Genomic DNA, 12,189 nt, shown 5'->3' on the forward strand with positions numbered 1-12,189 from the left:
TTGCAAAAGCAGCAGTAGACAATCCCAGAAGAGTATTTTGACTTGAGCACCGTATCATCGGATATTTTTACTGATCCATCTATACTGAATGAGAAACAATTATAGTCTGTTTTCAAATGACTGATAACACTGTATGAAAAGGAGATAAAACTGAAATAAAATTAAGTAAACTAGGATTGAGCTGGCAGTTAAGAGGTCAGCGAACAGAAATTATTACAATATATGTCTGAATATAATTTTGATTAGCTGTATTTTTTCAGGGGACAAAAGGTCTACCCAAAACATACATTTGGAAGAGATTTAATCATTTGCTCTTCAGTTGTCAATATTGAATTATTTTATGTAGACACATGTTAAATGGAACATTTAATGTCTGTTGCATGTTATACATGAAATACACGCATAAGCAAGTGCTCATTTCCATGTCTTTACTCATAATTCCTTGGTGTGGATTTTTAGCCCTATATCTGGTAGTTCTGTGTGGAAATGCTAGTCTAGCATGCCAATTCCTTATTTACTTCAAAAGGTTTTTAAATGTTTGATTATCTTCCCAGCTCAGATACTGTAAAATTATTATGTTGCAGTATAGTACCAATGTTTCTCTCATTGTACTAACTACAGCAAGCATATTACTTGAAAAAACTGCAAGTACAGGCAGATGTGAATCTAGGTTTCTTTAAGGTTTTCTTTTGAGCTCCCAATATATTGCTTTCCCTTCCAGTCTACCATGTATATTTCCCACCTGCTAGTGGATTGCAGTGTAGGCGTGTTGATAACAGTCATGCAGCCCATATATAATAATATTCAAATTTGCACCTACCTTTAAAGGACAAATAAACACCCCCCCAAAAAATGAATGTTCATGTAGAAGTTGTAAAATTAAATGAATCAGTCTTATTCTGTATCTTAGTAAAGTGCAGTGGCAGATTTATTTTTCTCTAAAGGCCTAGGGGTAGATTTATCAAACCTTCTAAAAAGGAAATATTTAGGTGTTGCCACAGCAACCAGATTCTAACTATCATTCTCTAGAATGCACTAGACAATGGAGAGCTAGAATCGGATTGGTGCTATAGGCAACAACTTTACTTTTCCTTTTTTAAAAGATTTGATGAATCTACCCTCTAGTCTATGACAGTATATGAGAATATGATATTTCCATCATATTTTCACTCTGGTATGCTATGTTCTTGCCTCTTTATGTTAGGAGGCAGGTGCTTCTCTATCGTGTATATCTTAGGTCCTTAGTCAGAAGAGTGCCAGTGACAGAAAGGCAATGTGTGCAGTTGTGGATTCATACAGGGACGCCTGGTTGTAATGTCTCAACAAGCTGTGTAAACTTAGGACAGTGTCCAAAGATGTGGGATTATTCAAACATATTTACTTTTTAACAGAGCTAATGTGGAATAAAATGGCAAGACTGAACCATGCATTGTATGCCCATGCTTTATATGAGAGTTTCAAGGTTAGGAGGACACATTACATAAGTTTGCAAGGATTACAAGGCTACTAGTACAGGACAAAAGCATGTACTGTACGTCCCTAGAGCTAGGTAGGTCAATAAACCTATATAACAAGTTTGATTCCACCACCTGCCTTCTTCTTCCTCTAACAGATTGAGGTATCAAGAACTTAAGTAGCACTTTCTGTATTTTTATTTCTATTTTTATTCAAAGGTGAAATATACATTTAGGGTTGCATGTATCTCAAGATATGTGAAACTCAAAACAACAGTATTTCTATATGAGGCATACAAATGTGTATACTCATGCACCAAGATAGTGTAGAAATGCGACTTGACTGTGCTAGTAGTAAATGCGACAGCTGCATTACCCTATTCATGCACAATATAATGTAAAGCAATGAGAATGTTGTCTCAACAGTGTTATTCATACATTTGAAAGTCACATTTTCCATATACAATGTAGTGAAAGACGAACACCCCAACATCCTGTGCTTACCAACCTTTATAAATCCAATGGAAAAAAAAAATTCCTGCAGTAATTCAAATGGAAATACCGAATAAGCAATGGGAATAGACGGCTGAGACTTGATAAAACCACAGTGCTAATTAATCGAGCACTATCAGCTGGAATTGTCAGTATACAAGCAGCCAATCAGAAGCAGCCAGAGAGTGCTGCATCATAATTCTGTATCTTTACTCCAGGTCTCCAGTATCCACAAAAGATACACCCTCTAAGAAGCATATATCTGGAAATCTTAGCCGTACATCATGAGAGTGCATGCTACACTTATATGTACATTCCTTTAGTGTACTCAGTTAGGAAATCATCATCACCATTTATTTACATAGCACCACTGATTCCACAGCGCTGTACAAAGAACTCATTCACATAAGTCCCCTTACAGTCTAAATTCCCTAACACACATACACACACACACACACACACACACACAGAGACTAGGGTAAATTTTGATAGCAGCTAATTAACCTACCAGTATGTTTTTGGAGTGTGGGAGGAAACCGGAGCACCTGGAGGAAACCCACGCAAACACTGATACAAACCCGCGCAAACACATACAAACTCCACACAGATAAGGCCATGGTCGGGAATTGAACTCATGACCCCAGCACTGTGAGGCAAGAGTGCTAACCACTTAGCCACCGTGCTGCCCATAAATGTGTTAGTTTACACCCCAATAATTAATGTCTGCCCATCTCTTAATGAGGCCTTTTCAGTTCATTTTGTACATAAACCATCTTGAAATGCTAGGATAGTGCCTTCCTGTAAATATAATAGGGCAGAATTGACTAAGACTGTGTTTTAACACATTCTCAGGCGTGGACTTGTGTTCCATCTGAATGCTACAGTAAGAACACCATCTGTACATTATCTCAGTTTTAATCGTATAAATTAAACATATCAAAACATCTTTAGCCAACTGATTATTGAGGTCTTCAACCTTGGAATACAAAACAGTAATAGGCAAATTTCGGAACAGCCATTGTGCTGCTTTCATCAAATGGAACTTGCATACTAACCTTCAAATGACACCAATTTATATTGTACTGTAAGATTGAACTCGTGTGGTCTTTTTGCTGTTTGCACTTATTTTTTACATCATGCGCTTCTGCCCCTCAACATCAATCATCGCTGTTATTTCAGATTGCTACTGGAAAATTATTTTCTGTCACTATTTCCACATTAACAGAACAAAACACAGGGAGCAAGACCGGTTTGTAATTATGGGCCATTAGAAAGGACATAAAGTGGATAAAACAGACTTAGAGAGACTAAAAAATATTCCTTGATCTCACACATTTAGATAAAGCTATAGCTCACAAAGGCAGGGATAACAATGAAAGTGATTATCAGGAATAGATGGTACGTTGTTAGTTACACCATTGTACTAACACACAGAAAAGGAGTCCTTAATTTCTGACATCTACACAGTGACTTTAGATTAAATATTACTGTTATTTTCACCACTATACAAGTACATTTCTCAGACAGAACCATAGATTATAGTAAAATGATGCTTTAAACTCTAATCTCCTAACAGTACTTAAAGTAATGGCATCCATTGTATGGAACTAAACAAGCATCATCAATCTTATCAATAGGCTTCTACCTAGTTATAGTTCAGCAAATCTTTGTGTATATTGTAATAAACAATTAAATGTGGAGATATTTGCTCCAAGACAAAAATGCTTTTACCACCATGGGGTAAATTTATTAGAACTTTAGGAAAGGAAAAGTAGAGGTGTTACCCATAGCAACCAATTAGATTCTAGCTACCATGTATCTAGTTTATTCTAGAATCGGATTGGTTGCTATGGGTATCGCCTCCAATTTTCCTTTATAGAAGTTTTAGTAAATCTACCCTAATGTTATTGAATGCAGCACTTTTTTAGTTTTGCCGCTCTTAAGTCACAGGGAAACAGCAATTTCCATTGAATAATATCTATACAATCTCGTTAGGGCTCCACATTTTTGTTGCTTAGAAAAACAAGGTATTGAAAAGCTGCTGTATGGCAACTCCTTAAAATATACTGCCTCTCAGCAACAGAACCTGGTTTTATATCTTACAATAAACTATACATATATAGATAGATATGGAGTAGTATATATTACTATAGTATAGATATGGTTTCACCAGTTCTTTTACTAAATATATATTTGATTTAATCAAGAAATAAGCAAAGTTTAATTTTAAAGCCTCAGATTTATAACTATATATAGAGGGCCAGTGTTTTGAGGAAACAGGTGAGCGTATGCTTGTATTGTATTTGCATCTACAATGTTAGCAGAAAAAGTCCCATTTAGCAGCTCAGATCACACTGTGTGGTGTAAAGAAAACATGAAATGTAATCTGTTTGCAGGATTATAGCAAATGAACAGTAACACCTGAGAGCCGACGTGCGAGATTTAGACAAACACATTGATAAGTGCTTCTCCTCTGCATATAATGTAAGATAATGAATTGTTGGCAGTAACACTTTAGAAGAGTTTAAAACCGCTAATAAGCAAATTAAAGAGCAATTATACGATTTAACCAATGTTTAACTGGGTTTCAGCTATTGGCTAAATATTTTAATAGTTTTGTGTGTTTTTTCAGTATCAACTTGTAGCAATTTCTGACACTCAGCCATTGATTAAGATCATATTCATGTCTGAATATTGATAAGTGCCTTCTTGCCCATCAAGCAGCACACCCACTTTGCCCAGTCTTTGGAGCTGCCCATAGAAAATCAATCTGCCTAAGCACTAATATGCCCAAGGGGGTGGGACCGTGCCAATTGTGATAAAGATATCTCCCCAATGTGACATGGCTATGCCCCCATCACTGAGGAGGTGTGGCCATGTTCCCATTTAGCGATTATAAAATTTGGGGGATGCGAGTATACATAAGAACCAAACTTCATTATTAGTTTGACATATATATATATATATATATATATATATATATATATATATATATATATATATATAACTGTGGTAGTTACCCCCTTGAGTATATGTTTTGTTATTCTTCCTGAATAACACTAATCAAATTAAATATCTCTGACATGGGAGTGCTTTACACATATTAATTGGCAATGCCAAATAGGTGCTCTATCATTTGAAATAATCCTTTGCTTAATAAGTGGCAATGTTTGTTTGTTTGTTTGTTTGATTAAGAACTATGGATACTTAATTTTATCATTTTTAGTTATTTTAGTTTTTAAATAACATATGTCTAAGTTATGTAACCTCTACATTATTAACAGGACAGAATATTAGGTTTTCTCGTTTCTTACTGTTCTTCAAAGTTCTATTTAATACTCGTGACAATTTCCAGGAAGCTGCCAGGCTAACGAAAGTACTTACAGTACTTTTTCTCATAAAATATCCTCAATTACTCATGAGATAGAGGAGACATTGTGATTTGTTTAAACATGTGTCTATTTTGGGTGTTGGAATGATTTTAAATATTAACATAGAAACAGAATTTGACGGCAGATAAGAACCGCTTGACCCATTGTTTTAACCTATGGTAACCTTAAACCTTATTTAATCCCTTATTCTTTATAAGGATATTCTTATGTCTATCCTAAGCATGTTTAAACTGTTCTACTGTATTAGCCTCTACCACCTCTGATGTGAGGCTATACCACTTATTCACTACCCTTTCTGTGAAGTAGTTTTTCCTCAAATTACCTCTGAACCTACTTTCCTCCAGTTTCAGTGCTTGTCCTTGTGTTCTAGTACTTCTCTTCTTTTGAAGAATGTTTCCCTCATGTACCTTGTTCAAACCCTTGATATATTTGAAAGATTCTATCATGTCCCCCTATATTATCTAGTGAAGTGTGGTCACTGACATTTGCGAAGTGGTGGGTACCAGTCCCAGAGCTTATACCTATCTGACAGGGATTTCCTTTACAGTGAATGTGAGTTAATAGAGCATCCAAAAGATACTGCTGCTTTCTATCACAGGTGTAAGCGGTGGTGGGTATGGGGGCATTGGCGCCAACAGGTTCCATCCATATACTCACTAGTATGGATTTGGAAATGGGATATAATGTATCTAATTATTTTCCCAACTTTTATAATTTGGCATGTTGGCAGATATGTTTAATGATTTGGGAAATACCATTTGCACACAAGAAAACTACAATAACATTTGAAATGTTTATTAGGAGGAATAATGCTAGTTTAAGCTCTCACATTGATGACCCCTTTCTACATTTAAAGTGTACTAAAACTCTTGCATACGTGCCAACATTTCACCAGTATATCATGCGTGGTGCAGCCCATGTCACCCGTACTGCCCATTCACCCCTACCCCTCAGAAACTTTATTTTCACTTAACACAGTGATATTGTCAGATTTTAAATACTGATATTTGATCAATTTTGTTATAAAGAACAGAGTATAATAATAGTAAGAATTGCTTCTCATACACACAATGGATCTGCAGAGGAGTTGGACGTATGCCAGTTTGCGTAGTATAAAATCCACAAATTTGTTCTGTTCGTGCCCATAAAACAAGCTAAACGTATATGCAGATTTTTCACATCTGACACTGCTTGTGACTAGAGAGACAAGCTGGGCAAGCGAAGGGGTGATCTAACATAGGTAGAGGACAGTAAGGGCGCATTCACGTATTTACAAACAGTTGCAGACTCTCTGGTGCATGTATTTTGTAATTCGTTCAACTTTGCACAATTGTGTTTTTCTTTGTGAATGCATTTTACCTCTGCATTTTCTTTTACGCAAATGCACTTAACCTCAACATCAGTCCCAATATGACAAATTGTACTGTGCAAATGATCAATGCTTATAAATACTGACACTTCCGGGAACAACAAATTTCCAGGGAAAATAATCTGTAATCTGGAAACTAGGGCCAATTGTCAACTTTCATTGACTCAGGATTCGAAACAAAATATTGTAACATTTACCAATGTAAAATATATTAATCAAGGGTTAATAAAGGTATACTTAAAATTGATTTATATATTTGTCAACAGTGTGTCACAATGCTTTGTTGGGAGTTTATTGCTTACAAAAGCCAATAGGAATTTATTGGCCACCACTTTATTTATGACAGAGTGTCAACACATTGGGTAATTATGAATCCCTGGGCCTGAAGTATAATGCACAGAGTGTCTCAGGACTGTCGCTACTTCCTACCGGATGTCTTCCTCCACTGTGTAGAGGTGATGGGTGGACTTTAGATCAAGGTATTGGGAGAATTGAAAAGAACCCTTTGTCACATTCCTAGCGCAAAAGAACATGAATATATTAAGCCTTTTCTGATGAGGGTAAATGGTGGAATCACATTCTCTTGACAATTACTGAAGTTGTAGTACTGCTGTCTTGTGTATAAATGTCACGGTCCATTATTAAGAGTTTGTCTAGAAACCTTTGGTCCTTGTATGTTCAATGCAGCACTGTGCAAAATAGTAGCCGCAAAAGCCTTTTGCCTGACCCATTCATTTATTTAATGCAATAGGACATCAGAAAACATGCATGGGTGATGACACAACCTAATATCTCTGGGAATTTAAGAAATATATATAAATATATATATTTATTACATAGCAGAGATGATACATGTATTTGTGTAAAATAATGGTTTTATTTTTTACATTTTTATAGAATGGCAGCAATATGCACCAAAACAGCATCTTGCCTGCACTTAAGAGATTTAAGCAATGAATAAAGTGAATTCTTAACTCTTTCCGTCCTGGTGAGGTGAGAGGAGAGATACATTTAATATGCCTTGCCAATCCTTCAGCACGGACGGGTAACAGAGCATTCTGAATGTCCATTTAAAATACGCAAAATAGAATTCACTTAAGAGTGCACTTTGGGTTATATACCACAGAACAGATATTTATTCCTGCGGAGATACTTTGTACATAACAAATGTATTTATTTCCTTGTATTTTGTAACTTGTACACTGAAATACAGAATAAAAGCTTATCTTTTTTTTTTTTCAAAATTGTATGCTTACTGATATTAAGATTTTTATTCTTTCATACCGTATGTAAACATTAAGTTGCCAATAAACATTTATAACTACAAACTGATTTGCTTGAAACATCTTTTATTAGCATATATTTGGATTGCCTTGGAAGACTATTCCACAACAACAAGATATTACAGACTAAACTATCAGTATGAGGACAGAGTGATGGCAGGCAGGGCTATCTTTTCCATTGGGCACGATGGGCAGCTGCCCAGGGGCACCACGGGCAAGGGGGCCCCATAGGCAGGGCTCTTAACGAGAATAAATAATCCTGCAAAAGAAAAAAACCTGCAAAAAAACCTTCAAGGGTCACTGAGCAAGTACATCTAAATGTATCTCTATATATCTATATCTGTATCTGTATACATCTATATCTAGGGGCCCCGGTTCACTGCATTGCCCAGGGGCCCATAATGTTGTTAAGATGGCCCTGATGGCAGGAGGTACATTAAGGGGCACAGTGATGATATAATTCAGAGTAAGGACACAAATGGCATAAGGGAAAATAGGAGGCATGGCTAAGAGTGAGGGCATCATAAAGGCATAGTGCCACTAGAATGTGATGAAGTGAACAATAAAGACATGATTTGTGGTGCATTCCACTGGTATTATTTGGGGTGAGGGTACAGTAATGGAATAATATTTAGAGGACAGTGATAGATTAATAACAGAGAGAGCACAGGGATGGCATGATGTATGTGTGTTGGACGGGGACTCTCCAAACAGTATTTCAGTATTTCACATATACAGTGCTGTGTTAGAGAGGTGTAAGAATTATTGTACCTTAGGAGATCTTCTACTGCATTAGATGAAATTCAATAGAAGACAGAGGAATGTAAAAATACAGAAGAGGACCATGGATAATGATGCTGTTCTGTGTGAAGTTGCTGTGGTTCCTAAATGTGTGCACGTTCTAATAATATCACTTACAATTGACTGTGGAATATCCAGCAGGGATGAAATTTCACAAGCCATCTTATTGAAAAGGTGGCATCCTATCCCAGTACCACGTTTGAAATCACTGAATTCTTCAGAACAACCCATTTTTTATCATAAATATTTGCAAATGAAAACTGCATGGCTAGGTGCTTGATTTTATACACCTCTGGCAATCGGTCTGAATGGCCACACCTCTTAATTATTGAATTGAGGTGTTTCAAATTCTTTTGTCTATATTATTACTGATAAGGCACCAGAGATTCCATTGCACCAGATACAGAAGCAAGTAACAAAGAGATGAGGTAATACATGTAAGTAGCACAAATGAGTGTGAGTAATGCTATAGGGACTAACAGAGTGCAGTAAAAGACATGACAGTACGTACGGGGAACATTAGCCAGATGTGGGACAATAGGTAGGATCGTACCCAAGAAGGCTTACATTCTATAGAGAGGGGAGGAGAGAGACAGTAGGACCAACTGGGAGAAAATGGAGATATCAGGCGAAGAAAAGGAGGTGATGGATAGAATGGTTAGGAGGTGGTAGGATAGGCAAGCTTGAAAAGGTGAGTTTTGAGTGAGCGTTTGAAGAACTGAAGGTTGAGGAAAAGTCGAGTGAGACGGGGAAGGGAGTTTCAAAGAGTAGGGGCAGCATGGCAGAAGTCTTGTAGGTATGCATGGGAGGAGGTTATGAGAGGTGAATTGAGGGAGAGGTCAGAGGTGGAGTGGAGTGGCCAGGTAGGTATGTACCTTGAGACAAGGTCAGAGATGTAAGGGGGAACGGTGATAATCGTTTTCACGATAACCACAATTCCCACACCGAGGAGGCCTACCACTAAAATCCGAATTTATGAAAAGACAAATTCAATAGAAACAGACTTACCTCAAAAGCGACGCTGTAGATCTCCAATTGCACCAGCATGTCGGGACCCCGCAGGTTAAATGTTTAAACAGTTAACCTGACATTGGCGCTTTAAATTAACATTCATAGAGGTCGCGATGACGTGAAAGTGTAGTGCCGGAGAGCTGTCCATTCGGAATAAGTTGCGGTCAGCATGCTGGTGCGATCCGAGAACTGCAGCGTCGCTTTTGAGGTAAGTCTGTTTATATTGAAATAGTTTTTTTCACAAATAAATCAATTTTAGATTTTAGTTGTAGGCCTTCTCGGTGTTGTAATTTTAAGCACTGTTAAAGCGTACCCAACCCAGGAGAAGGGTTGATAAAGGCTTTGTGAGGGTAAGGAGCTTGGATTGAATTCTGAAATGCATAGAGAGCCAATGAAGGGATTTTATGCAGAGGAGAAGCAGAGGAGGTGCAGTGGCAGTGGAAGATGAGCCTAGCCGCAGCATTCTGTATGGCATGAAGGTCAGAAATGTGAAGGCCAGTGAAAGGGGGTTACAATAGTTGAGACGAGAAATGATAAGTGCATGGACTTTTGGCTGCTTCCTGATAGAGAAAGTGACGGATTTCGCAATGTTACGGAGGCAGAAGTGGCAGGATTTGGTGAGACAGCCCGGAAAAAGTCTTGTAACCGAGAATGGGAGGATGTGATAAGAGTGGAAGAGAGACGTAGATCTTGTGCAGAACGGAGGTGTCGAGTTGGGAGACATTTTGAGACAAGTGAGGAAATGTATGTCGGTGCAATTTTGTTGACGGCCTTGTATGTTAGTAGAAGAATTTTATATTGGATTTGTTGAAATACAGGCAACCAATGTAGAGACTGACAGCGTGGCTCAGCAGAGGAATAACGGTTTGCAAGGAAAATCAATCTAGCCACTGCGTGCAAAATAGATTGTAGTGTTTAAAGTCTGACTTTGGGAAGACCAGTAAGGAGGGAATTTCAATAGTCGATACGGGAGATAATGAGTGCATGAATTAATGTTTTTGTGGTGTCTTGCGTGAGATATGTGCGTATTCTGGAAATGTTCTTTAGGTGTATGTAACATGATTTAGATAGAGAGTTGATGTGAGGAACAAATGACAGTTGTGAGTCAAGGATTACACCTAGGCAACGAGCTTGCGGAGTGGGATTTATGGTCATGTTATCAATAGAAATGTCAGGCAGGAAGCTTCTGTTTTTGGGTGGGAATATATTAATTCAGTTTTTGAAAGATTGAGTTTGAGTTGGCGAGAAGACATCCAAGATGAAATGGCAGAAAGACAGTCAGTAACGTGAGACAACACAGATGGTGAAAGATCAGGAGAGGATAGATTTGTGTATCATCCGCATAGAGATGATACTGAAATCCAAAGGAGCTTATTAGTTTTCCAAGAGAAGTGGTGTAGATAGAGAATAGCAGAGGACCCAGGACTGAGCCTTGTGGTACTCCAACTGATAAAGGAAGCGGAGCAGAGGTGGATCCAGAGAAATTAACACTGAAAGAGCGATTAGATAGGTAGGATGAGAACCAGGATAGGACAGTGCCTTCAAGACCTAGGGATTGTAGTATTTGTATGAGGATAGAGTGGTCAACAGTGTCAAATGCAGCAGAGAGATCCAGGAGAATTAGAAGAGAGAATGGTTATTACTTTTGCTGTGATCAAATCATTGACAACCTTGGTCAGCGCAGTCTCTGTGGAGTGTTGAGAGCGAAAGCCTGACTGAAGAGAATCCAATAGGTTGTTTGCTGTAAGAAAGTGTGTGAGGTGAGTGTAGGTAATTCTCTCGAGAAGCTTGAGTATCAAAGACAAACATTTTTTTTTTTCAATTACATATACCTTTTTCATGTTTTTCAATATCCATTTTTATTTTTTTATTTTGTATATACTTTATATTTAAGTATTTTGTATATCTTCATGTCCTCAAAGGCAATATATTAATGCAATGATTGCTCTATCAGATTTATGATTGCTTTCAGTACAATTACCATATTGTTTTTTGTTTATGCTATTATAAATAGTAGAGATGTTTTGGTTTTGAATCTGGATCAAGTTGGTGTTTTGTTTTTTGGCAAAACCGCCCTTTTGGTTTTGAATCTGTATTTTTTTTTTAGAAAAATAGCTAAAATATGTTAAAATCACATAATTTCACTCCTTTTTTGTTCCTACATAATTAACCTCAATAACACTAATTTCCAGTCATTTCCAGTCAATTTTGACAACCTCACAGGTCACAATATTATTTTCATCCACTTTCGGACAAAGACTGCAGCGAGCTGGCTGGATGCTAAGTGACAGAGCAACGACACATACACACGGCAGTTCATGCACATCTAGGAAACATTGCTGCACAACAGTGGCAGAAAAGAAAAGTGGTGCAAGATGGAATTGTCC

The sequence above is a fragment of the Mixophyes fleayi genome, chromosome 9 (genome assembly GCF_038048845.1).
Source record: "Mixophyes fleayi isolate aMixFle1 chromosome 9, aMixFle1.hap1, whole genome shotgun sequence".
NCBI lineage: Eukaryota > Metazoa > Chordata > Amphibia > Anura > Limnodynastidae > Mixophyes > Mixophyes fleayi.